Source organism: Cherax quadricarinatus, chromosome 54, assembly GCF_038502225.1.
Source record: "Cherax quadricarinatus isolate ZL_2023a chromosome 54, ASM3850222v1, whole genome shotgun sequence".
Classification (NCBI taxonomy): Eukaryota; Metazoa; Arthropoda; class Malacostraca; order Decapoda; family Parastacidae; genus Cherax; species Cherax quadricarinatus.
This window is the reverse complement of record NC_091345.1, coordinates 6,322,661-6,346,011: the sequence shown is the minus strand read 5'-3', so window position 1 is coordinate 6,346,011 and position 23,351 is coordinate 6,322,661. Positions and strand designations below refer to the sequence as shown.

At 40.6% G+C, this 23,351-nt stretch overlaps 1 long non-coding RNA gene across 2 annotated transcripts in view; it reads left to right on the top strand.

The window, feature by feature from the left end:
* The window catches only part of LOC138854302 (uncharacterized), a 366,881-nt gene that overhangs the window by 280,719 nt on the left and 62,811 nt on the right, over positions 1-23,351 (top strand). Inside the window, exons 1-2 of one of the 2 annotated variants that reach the window (XR_011393500.1) lie at positions 12,661-12,701; positions 17,321-17,413. This is a non-coding gene — a long non-coding RNA (uncharacterized lncRNA). Of the gene's footprint in view, positions 1-12,660; positions 12,702-17,320; positions 17,414-23,351 lie in introns of those variants that run through there. The other variant, XR_011393499.1, reaches the window with a different exon arrangement.

Below are 23,351 nucleotides of genomic sequence, written 5' to 3'. Positions count from 1 at the left end.
GCGCCAGCTACGTGATACATAACAGTGAAGGTAGCACCAGCTACGTGATTCATAACAGTGAAGGTAGCACCAGCTACGTGATTCATAACAGTGAAGGTAGCACCAGCTACGTGATACATAACAGTGAAGGTAGCACCAGCTACGTGATTCATAACAGTGAAGGTACCGCCAGCTACGTGATTCATAACAGTGAAGGTAGCGCCAGCTACGTGATACATAACAGTGAAGGTAGCACCAGCTACGTGATTCATAACAGTGAAGTTAGCACCAGCTACGTGATTCATAACAGTGAAGGTAGCACCAGCTACGTGATTCATAACAGTGAAGGTAGCACCAGCTACGTGATTCATAACAGTGAAGGTAGCACCAGCTACGTGATACATAACAGTGAAGGTAGCACCAGCTGCGTGATTCATAACAGTGAAGGTACCGCCAGCTACGTGATTCATAACAGTGAAGTTAGCACCAGCTACATGATTCATAACAGTGAAGTTAGCACCAGCTACGTGATTCATAACAGTGAAGTTAGCACCAGCTACGTGATACATAACAGTGAAGGTAGCACCAGCTACGTGATTCATAACAGTGAAGGTACCGCCAGCTACGTGATTCATAACAGTGAAGGTAGCGCCAGCTACGTGATACATAACAGTGAAGGTAGCGCCAGCTACGTGATACATAACAGTGAAGGTAGCACCAGCTACGTGATTCATAACAGTGAAGTTAGCACCAGCTACGTGATTCATAACAGTGAAGGTAGCACCAGCTACGTGATTCATAACAGTGAAGGTAGCACCAGCTACGTGATTCATAACAGTGAAGGTAGCACCAGCTACGTGATACATAACAGTGAAGGTAGCACCAGCTGCGTGATTCATAAGTGAAGGTACCGCCAGCTACGTGATTCATAACAGTGAAGTTAGCACCAGCTACGTGATTCATAAGTGAAGTTAGCACCAGCTACGTGATTCATAACAGTGAAGTTAGCACCAGCTACGTGATTCATAACAGTGAAGGTAGCACCAGCTACGTGATTCATAACAGTGAAGTTAGCACCAGCTACGTGATACATAACAGTGAAGGTAGCACCAGCTGCGTGATTCATAACAGTGAAGGTACCGCCAGCTACGTGATTCATAACAGTGAAGTTAGCACCAGCTACGTGGATCATAACAGTGAAGGTAGCACCAGCTACGTGATTCATAACAGTGAAGGTAGCACCAGCTACGTGGATCATAACAGTGAAGGTAGCACCAGCTACGTGATTCATAACAGTGAAGGTAGCACCAGCTACGTGATTCATAACAGTGAAGGTAGCACCAGCTACGTGGTTCATAACAGTGAAGGTAGCACCAGCTACGTGATTCATAACAGTGAAGGTAGCACCAGCTACGTGGATCATAACAGTGAAGGTAGCACCAGCTACGTGGATCATAACAGTGAAGGTAGCACCAGCTACGTGATTCATAACAGTGAAGGTAGCACCAGCTACGTGGATCATAACAGTGAAGGTAGCACCAGCTACGTGATTCATAACAGTGAAGGTAGCACCAGCTACGTGGATCATAACAGTGAAGGTAGCACCAGCTACGTGATTCATAACAGTGAAGGTAGCACCAGCTACGTGATTCATAACAGTGAAGGTAGCACCAGCTACGTGATTCATAACAGTGAAGGTAGCACCAGCTACGTGATTCATAACAGTGAAGGTAGCACCAGCTACGTGATTCATAACAGTGAAGGTAGCACCAGCTACGTGATTCATAACAGTGAAGGTAGCACCAGCTACGTGATTCATAACAGTGAAGGTAGCACCAGCTACGTGATTCATAACAGTGAAGGTAGCACCAGCTACGTGATTCATAACAGTGAAGGTAGCACCAGCTACGTGATTCATAAGTGAAGGTAGCACCAGCTACGTGATTCATAAGTGAAGGTAGCGCCAGCTACGTGATTCATAAGTGAAGGTAGCACCAGCTACGTGATTCATAAGTGAAGGTAGCACCAGCTACGTGGTTCATAACAGTGAAGGTAGCACCAGCTGCGTGATTCATAACAGTGAAGGTAGCACCAGCTACGTGATTCATAACAGTGAAGGTAGCACCAGCTACGTGATTCATAACAGTGAAGGTAGCGCCAGCTACGTGATTCATAACAGTGAAGGTAGCACCAGCTGCGTGATTCATAACAGTGAAGGTAGCACCAGCTGCGTGATTCATAACAGTGAAGGTAGCACCAGCTACGTGATTCATAACAGTGAACGTAGCGCCAGCTACGTGATTCGCAACAGTAAAAGCAGCACCAGGTATATGATTCACAACAGCGACGGCAGCGCCAGCTAAGTGATTCACAGCTGTGAATCATGGCATCTCAGTGTTATATATGGTAACACTAAGATATAATTGTTGCTTTAGTGATGTGCTGTACATCGTTCCACTAGACTCGCCCTAAGTTTGTGAATAAAGTTGAAAGCCACAATACTGTGGCTGGATCTATTGACACTTCAAACCCACGCCTTTCAGAAGTTATTTTTAGACTTGACAATCGTCCAGGATGGACGTTTAACAAGTCATTTGTGATGTGTGTTGGGCAGTGTCAGTATTACTGTTCAACGATGTCCCGTAGCTCGACTGCTTAAGCATTCAGCTCACACACTGAGTTCCGTTGTTCGATCCCCGGTACGGGTGAAAATATTAAGACGTGTTTCCTTAAGACACCTGCTGTTCCTATTCACCTAGTAGTGAAAAGGTACCTGGGTGTTAGCAGACTGGTGTGTGTAGCAGTCTAGGGAGAAAATTTACCTAATTTGCCCTAAATGCTCTGCATAACAAGGCGTTTTCTCTATAATATGCCATTGATGTCAACTTGGTCTATATAAGCTGTATCAAGTACATGTAGAAATAAAAGTTTATTATTATTATTGTCAATTTATGTGAGCTGTGAGGCGCTCATTTTATCACTACACGGTAATGTTATTTCGCTTGTTTTATCAATGCATAAGAAAATAAGTTTGTAAGAACGCTGCAACAGGCCTGTTCTCCCAGGCTGGTAACAATTCACACCCACTCTCCTAGTTGTCCAACCTATATTTTGTTCTGCCTCAGAGAGACTACTCTCTAGTTTGTTCGCTCATCTACAGCTCTACTGCAAAGCTAGTTTTTTCCTATATCCTTTCTAAATCTAAATTTGTCCAACTTGAATCCAATGCTGCAAGTCCTGTCTTGGTTGGATATGTTTAAGACGTTTTTTATATCCGCTATAGTCATTCTGTTTTCCATTTGTACTCTTCAGTCATCTTCCCTAATTATTCGCCATTTACGCAGAGAGCAAATTCGGTGCCTTCAGCCTATTACGGTAGTGTTATTTACATAAATAAAACCCAGACACAATTACTGTTACACCAAGGACACCACAACCGTATTTTAACAGTATTTATTGCCTAACTAGAAGCAGGAGGAGTATAAATAACGGTGAGGTCTCCACGGTAGCGATGCCGGAGCAGCCTAGCAAGACAAATATTTGTCTGGTAATTTATGTTCTGCCACAGAAGTCGAAAGGTATATTTTCCGCTGTAGCCGAGGGATCTAGTGATTCTTGTAGCCCAGGGCGTCCAACTTTGTGAACACAATCATGTGTAAAAGCGTTATTCAAAATTTTGGTCCCACGTATGTACCTGGTGGTATGTTCAGTGTAAAATCTATCTACTGTACAAGGATCATTAAGAGGCGAGTAAGTTCCCCCGTCTTTTAATAATATGCTCATTTTTAAACTATAATCTACCTTGTCCATAATTATTATCGCATTTGCTTTGTTTCGTAAGGTGAAGTCTAAGATCTTTCCTTAATTCATGGTATACTATCTCTCTGTATGGGTGAAAACGATGTCGATAAAGAATTGCATTGTACAACATTTGTCTTTCCATGACAAGCACAAGGAAAATGATAGTGTGGATAACAAGGACCATCAAAACGAGAGATGCCACATCTGTGACGATACTCTTCAAGTCACTTGGTCTCTGTCGTTTACATTTCTGTTGTTGTGCCTAAATTACATTTGAATTCCTTCGAGTTGTTCTTTTTCTGATCACAAAAGACATCCTCCAATTATTTCACACACAAAAAGTTCCTTAATAGAACTGGCACATTAAAACTTACACAGTATCAAGGTAAAATTTCATTTTGAGGAAAACACATCAGCATTAAAGGTTTGAAACTTACCAGAAAAAGCGTTCTCCAGTTACTGATCTGAATCCAACGATTTCAAGTTTCTTAATGTCACTGAACTTTCAGATTTGTATTCACACCTTTTTTTTTTTTGAATGTTTAAGGTCAAGCAGCAGACACTTCTGAAAGTGTACTCGCCTATTTGTGACTGCAGGTAGAAGCATAGCTCCTGGCCCCGCCTCTTCACTGATTGCTACTAGGTCCTCTCCCTACTCCTTGAGCTTTACCAAACCTCGTCCTAAAACTATGTATGGTTCCTGCCTCCACTACATCACTTCCCAGACTATTCCACTTCCTGACAACTCTATGACTGAAGAAATATTACCTAACTTCCCTTTGACTCACAGGAGTCTTAAACTCCTATGAGTATGTGCGTGTTAGTATAAACGTATATATCCCAGTAGAGTACACATGTGCACACTCGCTGGATGTGTGTACCCGAAATGTACAAGTGTATCTCTTGCAAATTGACGCTGACAAAAAGGCATTTGCTCTACATGTCATTTGATTTACACGTAAAATTGGTCAGTGAGTATTGATTGTAGCTGAAAATTTCCTTTTAATGTTCGCATAATTGGAGATCAGAGTCTATAACAGTATGTGTGTGTGTGTGTGTGTGTGTGTGTGTGTGTGTGTGTGTGTGTGTGTACACTCGCCTGTTTGTGGTTTCAAGGGTCGAGTCACTGCTCCTGGCCCCGCCACTTCGCTGGTCGCTCGTATGTGTGTGTGTGTGTGTGTGTGTGTATGTGTATGTGTATGTGTGTGTGTGTGTGTGCGCTCAAATATTTGTACTCACCTATTTGTAGTTACAGGGTTCGAGACTCAGCTCCTGGCCCCACCTCTCCGTTGGCCATTACTGGGTTCCCCTTCTCCTGAATGTCCTATCACACTACGTATATGGATCCTTCCTCCGCAACTGTACTCTCTGGTTCCTTACACTTCATGGCAAAACTATGGCTAAAGAAGTATTTTCTAACATCCCTTGTAACTCATCCTTGTTTTTAACTTCCAGCTATGTTCTCTTGTACCGAGACTCGCCTCTCGAACAGACTCGTCCTGTTCTCCCAGTCTCTTCCTCGCAGTATTTTGTATTTCGTAATTATATAACCCCTGATCCTTCCATCCTCTAAGGAGAGTGTGTATGTATACTCGCCAAGTTGTGCTCACCAAATTATGCTCACCATGTTGGGTGTCTGGGGGGCACAGACCCAGTTCCTGGGCCCCGCCTCCAAAACGACCTTGATTGACATCACTTATTTCTGAACTCTTGGGCCTTATCGAATCTACTCCTGAAGCTGTGTATTATTGAGTTTACCTCCAGCACTGCCTCGGTCTCTCGGTCTCTCTCGGTCTCTCGGTCTCTCTCGGTCTCTCTCTCTCTCTCGGTCTCTCTCTCGGTCTCTCTCTCTCTCTCTCTCTCTCTCTCTCTCTCTCTCTCTCTCTCTCTCGGTCTATCTCTCTCTCTCTCTCTCTCTCTCTCTCTCTCTCTCTCTCTCTCTAATATTTTCAATATTTTGTCAGTCTAAATTGTGATGTGGCCTAATTTTGCTTTCTCCCGTTTCCATTACGTAAGATTTATCTACACTAAATTTCCTCGTTCATCTATCACTCCTTTTGCTCAATTTATCTAAGTCATCCTGTAAGAATTTACAGTAATTTTTATAATTTATCTTGCCTAATAATTTGGCATCATTCTCAGACATATTCAGTGTTTTATTCCTTCTGGTAATCACTTATATAAAATAAAACATTATTGGGGAAAGTATAGACCCTTGTGGCATCCCATTGATATCTCCCAAAGATATTTTTTCTCATATGATTATTTGCATTTTCCTCTCTAAGTCTCTCATCCATTATAATTTGTATATTATTCCTCCTGTGTTTTGCATTATCCAAAAATTACTCCAAGCATGAGAAATTCTGACAGAAGTTGTCTTAAAGTCGAGATAAATAAGATTCTTCCCTCCATTTCTTTTCTGAAAAATTTTCGATACACATAAAATTACAAACTTTGAGACGAATTATTTACCAGTTTGGTTTTTCTTCTCTAAGTGTTTAATCAACTTTTTTCGATTTTTTTTAATATTCTTACAATATTTAAGAAAGAGACACATTTTTTGCAATATTGCCATAATTGATGGCATCTTGCAGCTATCTGACAATTTACCTTTAAAAATGTAAAGTAGCCGGCATAACTCTAGTGCACATTCTTATAAAGCTCATGTTGACAGTCTGTTTTTTCCGATTTTTTTCTTGTCAGTATCCACAAGTAATCTTTACTTCCTCTAATAGATATTTAAAAATCGTCTATTTCAGCTGTTTGGAATTCAGATCCTTTACATTTCAAATATTTTCTTCCGTATTAACACTGCAACTTTCTATTTAATACCTCACACATTTCCTAAACTTAAAATTATTGGTCTTTGTCTTCTATTCTTTGTATTTCCTCTTCAGCATTTATTTTACTTCCACCGAAACTGAATTAAAGATTTGATGCTACCTTACTCTTCACCACTATTTCTTTAAATAGTTTTTTTCTCTTCATCTCTGCTTCCATTTGTATATTCATTTCTGAACTGTTGGAATATATGGTAAGATTTGTGATTTTTTTTCTGATAGATCTGCAGCAATATTCGATTAACATTTCCCTTCCATTGATTTTTACAATCGTTTTAGGAATCAATTATTTGATTTCACTTTCTTTAATGTTACAGAATTCTTTGAACAAATTATATAATCTGTCTTTTGTGATAATATATCAGTCGCTTAAATTAATGTAATATATTTTCTTAGTCCCTTTTATTTTTTTTTATTTTTTGTCATCAATATTTATTAATCAATAACAACACTGCGCTAGCCAAGGATTCTAACCCATGTTGTAGTGCTGTTATTGATCAATACCACTCGTTCGTGGATACAATTTTATATATATATATATATATATATAGATATATATTGTATATATATATATATATATATATATATATATATATATATATATATATATATATATATATATATATAATATCGTGCCGAATAGGCAGAACTTGCGATCTTGCCTTAAATAGCAACGTTCATCTTGCCATATAGGACAAGTGAAAATTTGTGTATGCAATAATTTCGCCAAAATCATTCTGAACCTAACGAAAAAAAATAGATTTGATTGTGTTTGTTTAGTATTAAATTATTGTAAACGTATTTAAAATATATTTAGTTGGGTTAGGCTAAAATAAATTGCTCTTGTTATAATAAGGTTAGGTAAGTTTTCTAAGATTCTTTTGGTGCAAAATTAAAAATTTTTACATTAACATTAATGAAAAAAATGTATCTTTAAACGTATAAGAGAAAATTTCAGAAAGGACTTAATTTTAAATGAGTTCTTGCTAATTGACCAGTTTTACATATTCGGCACGACATATATATATATATATATATATATATATATATATATATATATATATATATATATATATATATATATATAAGCAGTTTGGAGGGATATGTTGTGTATCTTTATACGTACATGTTTCTAAACTGTTGTTCTGAGCACCTCTGCAAAAACAGTGATTATGTGTGAGTGAGGTGAAAGTGTTGAACAATTAAAGTATTTTCTTTTTGGGGATTTTCTTTTTTTGGGGTCACCCTGCCTCGGTGGGAGACGGCCGACTTTTTAAAAAAAAATATACATGTATATATATATATATATATATATATATATATATATATATATATATATATATATATATATATATATATATATATATATATATATATTAGTATATATGTTATTTCCACTAAAACATGATCAGTCTTTGCAAGCTGATACAGTAAACACGACGTCTGACACTGTGTAGCCTTTTACGGATGTCGTTACAGCTCTTTGCTGATGCAGTAAAATAATTATAATGTGGAGTTCCGTTGGCCATTTATTTGCGGTTCCAGCCTCGTAAATTGACCAGTTTACTTCTTTTTAGTTTACAGTTACTGAAACGTTTACAAGGTCGCTCTCCATCGTTAAATCCCGCTTAATGTATATAATGTAATCACTCGTTTATCTTGTCACAATCTTCTCTTTTTTTTTTTACACAGGGTTTGACAAGGTTAAGGATCCCTAACTTTATTGAAAAGCTATTTACAGGTTAAGGATTACTAACTGTATTGGCAAGCTAAGAGCTGTTACCTACATCAGCTCATTTGAAAGCATTTTTATTGTTATGAGACATACAGGTAAGGAACAGGATGAAGTTGGAGCCATCTGTGAGCCAGCATTTTCATTTGATCAACTCACGTTATCTCGTTGACATCATTATGCTGTACGAATGTGTTCCATACTCGAGTCATCCTAAGTATATATGATCTCAGATGGAGTGATGTTCTGGAGAAGGGTACAGCCATAGTGAAGTTGCTGCTTTCTGCCCGTCTTGTGGCATAAAAGCTTGTTTCACGCTGTCCTAGAAGTGGATCCAAGTGTGGTACTTTGACAATATTGGCCTTGTACATAATAAGGCCACCCACATCCCTCCTATGTTGAAGGCTCTGCTGAAATGACAGATCTATCCAGGATGGGTCCAGGCGAGAGATGAGACGTCTTCCTCTGTTCTCTACTCTGTCAAGCAGTCGCAGATGATAGGGGGGGGGGGACAGGCAAACCAAGAAAGTGGAGCATACTCAAGGTGTGAGCGTACTTGTGCCTTGTACAGAATCTTGCAACCCCTACTGTCAAGCAGATGCGAGATACGGCGAAGTGCTGTAAGCTTCCTGGCTGTCTTATTTGCAAGATTTACAACATGGTTCTTCATGGTTAGTTTGGAGTCAAATTTCACCTCAAGGATATCAACTTCTTCTTCAGGTGCCAATACCCTCCCATTCATCCTGACTACTGCACCAGCATTACCATCATGGTGCCTAGAGACGATCATTTGCGTTTTCTCAGGTACAAATGTTACTTGCCATCTATTTCCCAAAGCTGATATAGCTCTCAGCTGGTGATTGATGTAGCTTAGAGCAGCTGGCATTTCCTTTCTTGGATGAGTAAATGTCAGTGTACAGTCGTCTGCATATGCATGGGATTCTGGGGTGAGATGAAGGTCGTTGAAGTAGACATTCCATAACAATGGTCCCAGAACGCTTCCTTGTGGAACACTTGCCCCAATAGGATGTCTTGCTGATTCCGTTCCATTGAGAACTACACTTAGAGATCTACCATGAAGGTAATCACTGAGGAGACATAGCGTAGAGCCTGCAATTCCCAGAGCTTGCAGTTTTGCTAAGAGGCCCTGGTGCCACACCCGGTCGAAAGCGCCAGCAATGTCCAGTGCTACCACACAGCTGACTTTGGATTCATCCAGTGACTGGTGCCACTTAGTGGAGAGGTTTAACAACAGATCAGCAGCAGAGTAACCTTTCTCTCTCTCTCTCTCTCTCTCTCTCTCTCTCTCTCTCTCTCTCTCTCTCTCTCTCTCTCTTACTTTGGATTATTTTCATTAAAATATATTTTAATTTGGTTATCTACTGTTACTCTGTCAAAAAGACTCGTATTTTTCCTGTCTTTTAGTCTCATTTAACCTCATCCTTTATGAAGTTCTTTATATTCACCCCATCTCTTAAAAGGTATAATTTGTATATCCATATAGGCGTTTAATCTCTATATCCGCATAGATCCCTTTATGCTTTATCTCCAGAATTGTTGTTTACAGCGACCTCTTCATAGCCTCAGCACACCTTCCAACTCTCGTACATATTGTACTGCTGTTATTATAATCATAGCTAAGCGCTAAACCCACAAGGGTTGTACATTGCTTCGCGTGTATCTTGTAGGGGTCTGAGACTTTGTTCCTGTTCTGCCTCTCAGCTTACTGATTATATATATGTGTGTGTGTGTGTATTACAATTTGAGTTCAAGTATTTAAGTGTACGTATGTGAACATTGATGTACATAACATTTAATGCAAATATGAATTTTAATGTTTAATACATATACACTGTTGGATGAACCTATGCATGTTGCAGTTACCACACAATGCACCTGTTACATAACCATAAATCACGCACGCGCGTACCTGTTCACCCATTTAAAAGTTCATTACAAAAAAAAAATCCATGCCCTGAGCTGTAACCCTGAATAACAAAAAATACATATCACTTAGTGAGTGCGTCAGAGCCGCTCATTACCTATCATCAAACGCCGTACTGACGGGGCCAGCAGATACTCATCACCATGAGACAGGATAAAGCCCAAGCTTACTGGACCTGCAAGCTATGTTTATCAGCCATTTAGAAGCTAGAAAACAGATGAAATGGAGGGTGATATACCTCCATTTCTGGGATATACTATCAAGTCATGACACATAGCGTGAGGCGAGAGTATGTCCAGTTTTCTCTGGGGGGTGAGGTTTAAGTCCCTTCGAGGGAGAAGGGAGTAACTTGATATTGGTGTAAGGCTCCTGGCTAAGGAACTGGAGCTGACCTCCCCTTCCTTGACCCCCAACCTGGTTACCTCCTATATCCAAGTCTCTCCATGACCAAAATGGGTTTAGCATTTCTTCGTGAATGTAAAGAGCGTGCTGTCTCCAACGAGTTAAAAGATTCCAGTCTAGTCCCCGCTGCTAGGCTCCACCCTTCCGTTTGTATAAATATGACTATTGGCCATTATGCACGAGTTTAGGAAATTTTTAATTAAAGTAGCGTAACCTAAAATAACTAATATTAAATTCTGTGGATTGCTTAACTCATTCTCAAACAGACGTCCTTAACATGTTAAAATATGCACAGTGTATTTTGAGAATGGATTACCTTGGCTTTTTTAAGCAAAATTGGATACATTAGCAGTGTGCTGCTATACTATTCTATATGATAGTTACTTAGGGGCAAAAAACTTGTTATGATAGTGTTTCTCTGTCATATTTCATCACACAGGAAGAGTTCCATTCATATTGTTGCAAACTGACAGACGGAGCTGTGAAAATTCAGTAGAGCGATGAGGATATCGTCAAGAATTTCTTTAAGAATGTATCAGCTACGAGAGCTGGAAAGGTTTAGTTCCAGCAGGACTGGAGTTACTATTACCTGGGGTTTACCATCTCTCAGAATGGCTTATCCCGTTCGCCATTGTAATGATTTTTTTATGAAGACATCTATATCGCTACAGAGAGGAATCTACAAAAATTTAAAATAAAAGTGGAAGAAGGGAACGAAATTTGGGGTTAGGGATCAAGAACCTCGCGAATGTTTGGTGCACAAATATATTGTAGGGAAATATAATCCCGTCAAGGGAGGTTCCTTGATGGTGAGGGGCTCTTGATCTAGTGAATTGGATCTGTGCTCCAGTTCCTTGAATTAAACCTGAATACCTTCCATCCCCCCACAAGTGCTGTATAATCCTACGGGTTTAGTGCTTCCCCATTATAATAATAATAAGGAAAATATAATAGCATTTACTTAACCTAACAATACTACTTCCTTAGCCTACTGAACCATGAACAATCATAAAAAAAGCATGAAAACATCGTAAAATATTGTACTAGTGCCAGCCCCTTGGTAAAGAAGGTGAGAAAGACTATAGAATTCAAGAAGGAACTCGTATCAGAGTACCAAAGTGGAGGAGGAAGAGAGGAAAATGTGCCGCCTTCAGTGATTCTGCGATATGTACGAAACTAATGCAGCCCGAGTCGATAAAAGCTATATCGCCAGCCAGCGATAAAGTGTAGCATTAACAGTGTAGCAAATAAGTTAAGCGATTAATCGATAGAAAAAGGACAGCACGAACCTAACTCCTCCAATACACCTAACTCCTCCAATGATGTTGGCGACTGACACCACCGCCGTCTCTGCTGGCCTTCGCCACCACTGTGTAAGGCTTATGCTCTCAGTTGCCTTTATACACCCAATAACAACCACACACAACACTCGTGACATACTTAATGATGTATTTTATCCATTCTAGAGTATATGTCATGTTTCTATGTTATTAATATTGTTTATTATGTCATATTAGATGAATTGTGATAGATAAATAAGCCGTAGAGTTGATATTAGTATCATACTGAAGGACTATCTTGTCCTATCTCCAAACAAACTCTGCCACCCCCCCCCCCCACAATTCCTAACATATGTAATGACATATTTCAAATATGACTGGGCGGCTGGGCATTCACGAATGTTCGAAGCCCGCAAAAGTAGAACTCGTGAATGTGAAGGGAGACCTGTACATACATATACTGTAGAACCTATTCAATTTAATTTTTGCAATAGCAAGCCTGAAAATCACGAAACACTCTCTACTTGTACTAAGCAATACTCGCTAAATGTTGCTTAAGATATACTGGGGAGGACTAAGATGTATTTTATAACAAAACTGATGAGAGAGAGGTCAGGTAGTTAAGCTAATTTAATAGATATCGCTATGTTGCAGTTTTTTGATACCAGTGATTTTTCTTTTCAGGTCAGTACAGAGACTGAACCGGAGACAGTGGAAATGAGGTAAATAGTCTTTCAACCTAGATGAAAAGTATTTAGTCTCATAGGCTGCACCAATTAGAAGCTGAGGCAAGAGAATGGAGTTAGAAGAAAGGTGCAACAATTAAGGCATGGTCACAGGTGGAAGTAGGCCGGAGCTAACCAGTGCGGTTGTGGAAGATATCCTACTCACTAAGAGTCGATGGTGCTGCTGTGTCAAACAAGAATCTTGGGGCTGTTGAGTTGTTTTGGCATTAGGAAAGGATGGAGCTAAATGGGATGTTTAGGAGGGAATGTAAATCTGGGATGGAGGGAAGGAGAGGTAGGGATCAACCTAGGAAAGGTTAGAGGGAGAGAGTAAAGGAGGTTTTGAGTGCTAGGGCCTTGAACAGCCAGCAGGGTATTGTGCACGCATTAGATTGGAGTGGAGACAGGTGGTCATTTTAACTTCACGTGATAGAGGAGTGTAAGCAGGGTATCACGAGCCCAAGTACTTCGTTGGCCAGCGCTAGATACCAGCTTATTAACGCATACATTAGAGCTGTCTAAGAGGACAAGGGCTTTGTGGGCCTCATTGGTAGTCGTTGAGGTGGTAGTTATAATGGTCGGGGTGGAAATAAATGGTATAAAATACCGACACAATGGAAATATAAACACATATGACTTCAAGAGTGTATCAGTCTGTAGTGGAAGGAAGGCGGGGTAGGGGTCGGCCTAGGAAGGGTTGGAGGGAGGGGGTAAAGGAGGTTTTGTGTGCGAGGGGCTTGGACTTCCAGCAGGCATGCGTGAGCGTGTTTGATAGAAGTGAATGGAGACAAATGGTTTTTAATACTTGACGTGCTGTTGGAGTGTGAGCAAAGTAACATTTATGAAGGGATTCAGGGAAACCGGCAGGCCGGACTTGAGTCCTGGAGATGGGAAGTACAGTGCCTGCACTCTGAAGGAGGGGTGTTAATGTTGCAGTTTAAAAACTGTAGTGTAAAGCACCCTTCTGGCAAGACAGTGATGGAGTGAATGATGGTGAAAGTTTTTCTTTTTCGGGCCACCCTGCCTTGGTGGGAATCGGCCAGTGTGATAATAAAATAATAAATAAAAAATATGCAGTATAATGTAATCCTTTATTGACAATGTTTCACCCACACAGTGGGCTTTTTCAAGTCACACACAGATCTGATGAATGGTTTAGAAAACCGACAAATTCTTCAACTTGTCGGTTTTCTAAACCATTCATCACATCTGTCAGACACTGCAACATCATGGGATCTTGGTACAAAGACTTCAACGCTTGCCCAACCTTTGGACGACGACCTACTTACACTAGTGGCAGGTCCCACTGTGATCTCACCTCATCCTGCTTCAACTCATCTCACCGCAGTATATAAGCCACCTCTCTGGCCCTATGCTGCACTTCCTACAAGAGTGATGGACTGAACACATCGATTCCAGGTTGAGGGACTGATTACCTCAAACTTCTACTCTCCTTACCCATTTCTACTTTGTATTGGACTGATGAAGCCACTGTGTGGCGAAACGTTTCTTCAATAAAGATTCCCATGTGTTGCATAAGTGTCTCAATTCTTCACACACAGATCTAATGGAAATATAAACACAAATGCAGTATAACGTGATTCTTTATTGACAACGTTTCACCCACACAGTGGGCTTTTTCAAGTCACACACGGATCTACCTGGGGTTGGAAGGTACGAGAGTATTTATAGTCATGTTGAGGTCAGGTGGAGAATGCTGCAGCTGATGATCTACCGGGTGGGGTTATAGAGTCTTGGGTAGCTTGGCAGGGGTATTGGACAAGTTTTGAGTAGACCTTCTGCAGTGTTCTATGTTCTTATGTGGGATAGCGATGAAGAAGTTTCTTGGCGAGTGGTTCAGCTATGTTATAGAAGCCATTGTTCTGGTTGAAATTGTTGGTTGTAGAGATGAGCGATGATTCCAGGATTCTTCTGTATTGAGTGTTGTCTTCTGTGGCTATAAGTCTTGAGTTTCTGTAGTTAACTAAATGGTTGTGTGAATTGCGATGTTGTACACAGGCATTCCTTGTATCGTCAGTCCTGCTTGCATATTGGTGTTCTGAAATACGTGTTTGGAGGTCTCTTGATGTTTCGCCCACATATAATTTGTTGCAGTCATTACAAGGGATTATGTATACCCCTGCAGAGGATGGAGGCTTGTCCTGTCTACTACTGGTGATGTCCTTGATGGTCGTGGTTGTGGAGGTAGATACTTGGAATGATGTTTTGGCAAAGATGTTGGAAACATGTTTGGCAATGGAGTTGGTTGGGAGGACTATGTATCTCTTCTCGGCAGTGTCTTCTCTGGGTGTGTTGAAGATGTTTAATGCCCGCCGTCTGCAGTCTCTGATGAAGTGACGAGGATAGTGGAGTTTAGAAAATACTTGTTCAATTATAGTGCATTCTTCCTCAAGGAACTCATTGCTGCAGATTCTGAGTGCACGTAGGAAGAAGCCTTGTAATGACTGCAACAAATTATATGTGGGCGAAACATCAAGAGACCTCCAAACACGTATTTCAGAACACCAATATGCAAGCAGGACTGACGATACAAGGAATGCCTGTGTACAACATCGCAATTCACACAACCATTTAGTTAACTACAGAAACTCAAGACTTATAGCCACAGAAGACAACACTCAATACAGAAGAATCCTGGAATCATCGCTCATCTCAACAACCAACAATTTCAAACAGAACAATGGCTTCTATAACATAGCTGAACCACTCGCCAAGAAACTTCATCGCTATCCCACATAAGAACATAGAACACTGCAGAAGGTCTACTCAAAACTTGTCCAATACCCCTGCCAAGCTACCCAAGACTCTATAACCCCACCCGGTAGATCATCAGCTGCAGCATTCTCCACCTGACCTCAACATGACTATAAATACTCTCGTACCTTCCAACCCCAGGTAGATCCGTGTGTGACTTGAAAAAGCCCACTGTGTGGGTGAAACGTTGTCAATAAAGAATCACATTATACTGCATTTGTGTTTATATTTCCATTGTGTCGGTATTTTATACCATTTATTTCCACACACAGATCTACCTGGGGTGGAGGGTACGGGAGTATTTATAGTCATGTTCAGAATGTTGAGGTCAGGTGGAGAATGCTGCATCTGATGATCTACCGGGTGGGGTTATAGAGTCTTGGGTAGCTTGGTAGACTTATCGCCACAGAAGACAACACTCAATACCGAAGAATCCTGGAATCATCGCTTATCTCTATAACCAACAATTTCAACCAGAACAACGGCCTATCCCACATAAGAACATAGAACACTGCAGAATGTCTACTCACAACTTGTCCAATACCCCTGCCAAGCTACCCAAGACTCTATAACCCCACCCGGTAGACATCAGATGCAGCATTCTCCACCTGACCTCAACATTCTGAACATGACTATAAATACTCCTGTACCTTCCATCCCAGGTAGATCTGTGTGTGACTTGAAAAAGCCCACTGTGTGGGTGAAACGTTGTCAATAAAGGATCACATTATATTGCATATGTGTTTATATTTCCAATGGTCGGGGTAGTGGCTGCAGAAGTGGGGTTAGGTAGATATTGAGAGTTGAAGGGATAAATAGAACTGCGGGGTAGTGGGATTAGCGGTATTGGTTTTGGTATTAGCGAGGTAGAGTTGGGGGGGGGGTAGATGTTGAAGCTGTTTGAGTGACTGTTGTGGTGAGGGAAGTGGAGTTGGTCGTGGTTGAGATGGTGGTTGGGGAGGTGGAAGAGGGGGTGACTGAGTAGGTGGTTGGGAAAATAGTGTGGGGGTGGGGATGTAGTAGGATCGGGATAGTGTAGGACGTTGTTGTGGCGGGGGTGACAGCAGGAAGGTACAGTAACGGAGGTGAAGAGTGTTGGGGTGATGGTGTGGGACAAATGGTGGGAGGGTGATAGTAGGAATTTTAAAAATTCCCCTGAGGGTCGAGTTTATTGGGCAGCAGCACTTACCCCGCGAGTGAACATTCCTTCATAAGGACACTACATACCACCAATACTTGACACACAACTGACAATATTAACTCCATCCTCCACTGCTCCAACATTCAAGCATCAACACCTTATTTAATTATGAACATTTAAATCCCGGGATGCTTCATAGTTTTTAAAATACTACGAAATGTTATGACATGCTTTTGTTGTTTGTTGGTGGTGTTAATTCTGTGTCACAGTGATCTGTTATACTCGTCACTGTTTCCTCCCTTGCCACATATACGCGACGTTTATGTAACAACCAGTTTATTTATTACAATTGGCTAAATCAAATTTACACACCTCAAGCCGAATGCCAAACTTTGATTTAATAAAACCCAACAACCATGAAAGTTTGAACAGTATCAGAGAAGTCATTCCCCAGTAATTGCCATGAATCCAACGAGTCCAAGATTTTTAACTGTCACCAATTTTCTTTAAATTTCTTCTATACAGTCTATACTTATAGGCTATATCATCGTCTCACATCGAGTGTACCAGAGTTAGTATTTCAGAGCAAGTCAGAAGAACCATTCTCTATAGATTGAATATAAGTCAGTATCACTTTTAACTTAATAAAACTGACAAATCGAAATTTATGCAGCTCAGTAACAAACATCTTGGTGTTCAGGAAGGCACACCAGAACTAAGACGTTGAAGCCAACCAGAAGGGGCATTCTCTAGCTGCCACACGGATTCCAATGATTCCACGCTTTTTATCTGTGTAAGTATATTGACAAATTTCTTTTCGTACAAACCAAGCTTAATGGCCACCATCGTGTCCATAACAGGTCTCAGACATTAGATTTAAAACAGATGTTCCCAAATATGTATGTAATTTAACGGGAATAAAAAATCATATTTTGCATACAGAATTAGCATATATGCACCTACACACACAAATTTCACTCTATTGTTATCAAAGTAGGATGTACAATTTCTTAATGCTTAAAGCTAAGAAGAAAACGCTTATAAATTATTGAACCCATTCCAGGAATCCTGGAATGGGTTCAATAATTTATAATTTATAACCCATTCCAGAAACCCTGGAATGGGTTATATAATGTAGGTCACAGGGCGTCCTGCAACTCTCAGCAGTTGCACGAGTCTTGCCCAAGCAACCCTACACCGGGAATGAGAATCTGAAATTGATCGGATGAGGCCTCGAGATACCTGTCAAGGTATTCATTACGGTCGACGATATATCCGACTTTTCTCATTTTGAATTTAATTATCTCTAGAATTACCTCACTTTTCTCTCACTGGGATCGTTTTCAAATCCCTCCTGTCATGATTGCGTTCGTTGTCAAGTTTATAATAGCTAATGGTTTTAATACCTATAATATATGTCTTCCAGCATCTCACGATACTGACATTCTATAAGCGCAGTTTTAATCTTTTATTTCTGAATGTTGCCCATAATACATAGTAACAGATCAGTATTTAACTGTTGTATTAGTATTTAACTATTGTATTAGTTTTTAAATGTTGTATTAGTATTTGATTGTTGTATTAGTATTTGATTGTTGTATTAGTATTTGATTGTTGTATTAGTATTTAACTGTTGTATTCTGTAATACATGGACTGTAGTTTCAGCTCAATTGATAGTAAATCTCAGCAGTTCGAGGTCAGCCCATAATCGTTCTCTTAGTTCCACTCCGACGCTGCACCAAGAGTCAAGAGCACAGGAGTGGAACAACCTACAATACTCTGAATGTATATAGTCTACATCATACATACGTAGCACTGATTATCAAGTAGCATGACACTGCTTAAAGCACGGGTACTTAACCTTTTTACGATTACAGACCCCAGTATATACCCATACCCCGTGCGCCAGACTGTGGAAATCACCACCAGTCCTGTTAGGTACCAGTATGACTTCTAAAGATGGATAACTAAGATAACTAGGAACAGAACAGCTGATAACTTATTCTAATCTAACAATTTTTTTTTTAGATTGTTAGGAGATCGAGTCCCATACCCTCATTATTTGGTTCCCATACCCCCATTATTTGGTTCCCATACCCCCATTATTTGGTTCCCATACAGCCATTATTTGGTTCCCATACCCCCATTATTTGGTTCCCATACAGCCATTATTTGGTTCTCATACCCCCATTATTTGGTTCCCATACCCCCATTATTTGGTTCCCATACAGCCATTATTTGGTTCCCATACCCCCATTATTTGGTTCCCATACAGCCATTATTTGGTTCTCATACCCCCATTATTTGTTTCCCATACAGCCATTATTTTGTTCTCATACCCCCATTATTTGGTTCCCATACACCCATTATTTGGTTCTCATACACCCATTTGGTTCCCATACACCCATTATTTGGTTACCATACCCCCATTATTTTGTTCCCATACCCCCATTTGGTTCCCATACACCCATTATTTGGTTCCCATACACCCATTATTTGGTTCCCATGCACCCATTATTTGGTTCCCATACACCCATTATTTGGTTCCCATACCCCCATTATTTGGTTCCCATACACCCATTATTTGGTTCCCATACACCCATTATTTGGTTCCCATACACCCATTATTTGGTTCCCATACCCCCATTATTTGGTTCCTATACACCCATTATTTGGTTCCCATACCCCCATTATTTGGTTCCCATACACCCATTATTTGGTTCCCATACACCCATTATTTGGTTCCCATACACCCATTATTTGGTTCCCATACACCCATTATTTGGTTCCCATACACCCATTATTTGGTTCCCATACACCCATTATTTGGTTCCCATACCCCCATTATTTGGTTCCCATACACCCATTATTTGGTTCCCATACACCCATTATTTGGTTCCCATACACCAATTTGGTTCCCATAAACCCATTTCTTAGAGCAATATCAGCTTCTTAGTTTTTTCTTTCTCTTTTACAAACACATTCTGAGGTGTTCGGTTAAAATCTTGATCTGCTACTTCACCGCTACACTTTTCACTGAGAGACCTAAACGGATTTAATGAATTGTAAATTCAAGAAGGCCATGATATTTCAAAATTCTCTCTGTCTCTGTCTGTCTGTCTGTCTGTCTCTCTCTCTCTCTCTCTCTCTCTCTCTCTCTCTCTCTCTCTCTGGAGCAGAAGTGAAAACATTCTTCTTTCTACCTACAAGACTCATCACTGTGCTACAGTGACAAGAGAGAAAGAGAGAAACAGAGAGAGAAAGGGAAGGAGCGAAGAAAAGAGGAGTAGAAAGGAGGGGATGACTGGGAGTGGAAGGGTGTAGTGGACAGGACAGTAATACATACATGGGTGGGGTGGGGTAGGGTCACCCAACCCCCACCAGCTATACCATTATTGAGGGCATAAATCCCTGTGTTGGATAAATGACTATTTCTCTCACGGGAAATTGGATAATGGAGGTTAAATTATTTCCGTAAGTCTTTGTTAGAGGTGAGAGATTGTTTACTGAATGTTGGATCACTGCCCGTCAGGACACTCTTGTTCCTTTATATATTGTGTCACCCCTGCTACACCACCATCACTAACCCTCATGCACACCCCATCATGTAAACCCTCTCTGGTAAACACTGTGCTACACCCTTCATGTACCACTCATGCCACACCCATCATGCCCAAACCCCTATGCACACCACCCATCATGCCCAAACCCCTCATGCACACCCTCATCATTTCCCCCCTCATCATGGACATCAGTAAACCATCATGCCAAAATCACCACACCACCTGCTCCCACTCATTCCACCACTCATCATGGTAATTCAAACACCCTCTGCTACACCACTCATGCTACACCACTCATGCTACACCACTCATGCTACACCACTCATCATGCTACACCACTCATGCTACACCACTCATCATGCTACACCACTCATGCTACACCACTCATGCTACACCACTCATCATGCTACACCACTCATGCTACACCACTCATCATGCTACACCACTCATGCTACACCACTCATCATGCTACACCACTCATCATGCTACACCACTCATCATGGTACATCACTCGTGCTACACCACCTTTATGCACACCCCCTCCCTCTGCTAAACCCCTCTTCACCCTCATCTGCCCCCCCATATGTACACCACTGTGCACATAATTTCACCACCATGCACACCACTCATCATGCCACCACCATGCTACACCACCCTTTATGCACACCACCCTGCCACCTATCATTAAAAACCTGCTCACCACTCTCATGTTAAAATCATCATGCTCAGCCTGATCACCACTCATCATGCTTCCCACCATCTGTACAACCCCCTTGCACCCTCCCACCCTTGCTAAAACTCTGTCCCAATGCTACACCCCATGTACACCACCTCATGCCACCCCCAAAGGGGACACCCCCATCATCTACACCACCATGCCCCCACCTCTCCCCCTCTGCTCCCCCCGCCACCACCATGCTAAACCCCCTCTGCTAAACCCCCTCATGCCACCACCACGATCTACACCTGCTACACCACCCATCAAAAGTCACACAAGAGGCACTCTTCTGTTACAGCATGAGATCCATTGGTTCCAATGTTTTTAACTGTGCCATTACTGGCAAATTTGTTCCTACGAACGTTAGTCTTAATGACTATCACCCTCATAATATGCATCAGCCTATAACTATCCAAGCCGTTCACATGAGGCATAATCAAAGTATTGAAAAAAAAAATACCACACCATTTTAAAAGTATAATTGTTATCTGGACACTTCAGTTACAGTCCCAGCTTCCTTCTAAGTTACATCAGTGTTGAAAGTTTAAAGCCAGTCGGAAGAAGTGTTTGTCTCTTATGGCCTTTCCTCTCTTAATCTGGTAATAATTACTTGACGAGTTTCGAAAATTAATTACAGTTTGAACTGTAAATAAGCTGATTTTTTCAAGTGAGATTTGATTTTCTTGCACAAATTGTAAGAAATGTAAGCAGACCGAACCCACCGAACCTAACTTAACCTAACCGAACCCACCTAACCTAACCTAACTTCACTAACTTTGTGTTCTTTGTTTATATTTGTCCTGCGCGCGACACGATTCAGTGTAAGCGTCACTTGGTTCAGATGTACATCAACCCAAGATGATATACTACATGATTTACATAAGTTGTTTATATTGTAAAATGTAAGCTAATACTTAAATGTCAGTGATATTAACCACTAGTTCCCAGCAGATAGTCTTGTTTGGACTTAAAAGTGCTCTACTATCTTGCCTCGAACTACCGTGCCTCGGAACGAAATATGGGCTGGACGGCGACTAATAAACTTTACTAGTCTGAGTATGTTGTGATAATTTTAACTACGTATAATATAATAGTAAATTAAACACGATAGCAAATTGGTAGTGATAAGCAGCAAGTGTTCAGAGATCTTCTGATTAACGATAACATCGAATTAATAATGAAATAACACTCTAATAATCAATCCTAGTCTAGTGCTTCTGTAAATTATGAGGTCAGCGCAACATACATATACACAACTATACACAAATAACCCGCACATAGAATGAAGCTTATATGAAGAACGTTTCGCCCCTCAACACCTGGTGTAACTACAAAAAAAATATCTCCATAACTTCATAATTTCGAATCATAAGTCAAAATAAATAATATTTTTCTTACCCGGGCGTCAAGGCTGTTGAGTTTTCAAGGTTCCCGTCATTTAAGAACCTGTAACGTAATTAGTTATACACCTTTAAGATTTTCTCTCATAATATTACAGTGTCCTCGTGTCGTATGGCCATCATAGTGGCCATAAATGTTGCATATTTTTACCTATCATCCTTTAAAGGAAAATAATTTTCAGGGCGAGATTTTTCAAGTCGAAATTCCTGTCGGCGCCTCCAAAGGCCCTTCATAAATCCTTGATGCTCCTTCCCTCCCACCCTCCTCCTTTACTTCCATCTTTCCATCACACTTTTCCTTCTCCCCTTCCTCTCTCTCTCTCTCTCTCTCTCTCTCTCTCTCTCTCTCTCTCTCTCTCTCTCTCTCTCTCTCTGCTTATTATGTGTCAGTCTATACGTCTGAATTTTTGGGGGAAAAGAAGCTTGTTGAGATCAAAGACGACGAGGACCTTGAAGTGGTCATTAGTAACGATCCAGAGTGCATGAAACAATGTCTAGCTGGCAGCAACACAGTAAATATAACATTTGCTTTCACGTCCTCAAAATTTGTGTACAAAGAGCCCAGAAGCAATCCTGAAGTTCTATATTTTTTTTAATTTTAAACTGGGTACACCACCACTCTGACAACTACATCGTGAGTATGAAAGTTGAATGTGGTTCTCTCTCATATTCCATCACATGGAATTGGTTTCGTACATCAGACATTCTACCAAGGGTTCCAGCTACTACATGACATTCTAAGTTTTCGTTCCAGCAGAGCTGGAATTATGAAACACTGGTCAGATGTCACCCTGAATATACTGTTATCTTCATTTGCCATGTGGGAGAGGAAGGTAACCTAGAGAGAAGGATCAGAGGGGGGAGACCAAACAATTACATTCGTGAAAAAAAAATGCGAATTAAGTCTCGAAACATTTTATTCTTCCTAAGAAAGAGAAGATTGCGGGATCAAGTTCAACTCTGTAAGAAGTCGAGAAAATATAAAGCACTCGAAGAAAGAAAAGCAATTTCAAGTGCAAGATAATTCGGCAGAATGTAATAACTTTAGT